This window comes from Elephantulus edwardii, unplaced genomic scaffold (assembly GCF_000299155.1).
Source record: "Elephantulus edwardii isolate Elephantulus edwardi_28Jun2011 unplaced genomic scaffold, EleEdw1.0 scaffold00101, whole genome shotgun sequence".
NCBI classification, from domain to species: Eukaryota; Metazoa; Chordata; class Mammalia; order Macroscelidea; family Macroscelididae; genus Elephantulus; species Elephantulus edwardii.
This window is the reverse complement of record NW_006399851.1, coordinates 8,448,858-8,450,083: the sequence shown is the minus strand read 5'-3', so window position 1 is coordinate 8,450,083 and position 1,226 is coordinate 8,448,858.

Sequence of the window (1,226 nt, the reverse complement as noted above, 5' to 3'; positions counted from 1 at the left end):
TATCAAGGAAACAAAAATATTCACCACTGGACTAAGGCAACATCAAGACAGCTGGAGAAAAGACCAATTACTTTAATTTACTTATTCTTTCCATTCCTACCAATATGCTTGGTATTGACAGTCAGCAGACTGGCAAAGTCTGTAGTCAAAGATCTCTTCAAATTAGTGAGATGCAGTGATGTTAGTTTGAGGACTAAGGGGAACCTGAATCAGACCATGTTCTTTTCAATCACTTGCTATGTATCTGAGAGCTGGACAATGAATAAGGATGGCAGAAGAAGAAATGATGGCTTTGAGTTGTGGTGTTGGAGAGAGTAAAGGAACAAACATATCTTGGAGAAAGTGAAGCAGGATGCTCCTTGGAGGCAAGGATGGTGAAGCTTCATGTCACATACTTTGGACATGTTGCTAGGAGAGCCTACTCCTTGGAGAAGGACATCATGCTTGAAAGGATGGAGGGATGGGTAAGGAGAGGAAGATTCTCAACCAGGTGGATTGACACAAGGACTTCAGCAATGACCTTGAGTATGTCAGAGATTGTGAGTTTGGCACAGAGTAGGACAGGGTTCAGATTGTTGTTCATAGGGTTGCTATGAGTTTTATCCGACTCATTGGCACCTAACAACAATATAACAGGATTTATTTTGTACTACTGATTTCTAACTTCCCCCCTAGAGCTTGTCATCTATGTGGTCGCTTCCATACAGACATGGGTTTTCAGGCAGGCCATCAGCCACAAGGGATATCATTGCTGATTTCAGATGTATTTTGCCTGAAAACAAATAATACCAAAAGGATGTTTGTGTCTTATTGACTATGGAAAGGCACTTGTGTGTGTGAATAATAACAGATTATAGATAATATTGATAGGAATGAGAATTCCAGAATACTTAACTATGCTCACGTGAAACCTAAACCAAGAAGATATTACTCAAACAGAACAAGGTAACGATTTAAAAAAGTTGTATCCTTTTTTCATATTTATTTAAACTGTGTACTGAGCAAATCATTTGAGAAGGTGGACTAATGAAGAAATATGTGGCATCAGGTTTGGAGGAAGACTTATCCGACAACCTGTGTTAGGCACTATTTGCTTGCTGAAAGTAAGCAGGACTTGAAAGACTTGTTGCAGAACATCAAAGACCACAGCCTTCAATATGGATTCATCTCAACACCACAGAAGCAAGGGTGCTCACCAATGGAATAATCAACAACATCGTGACAGA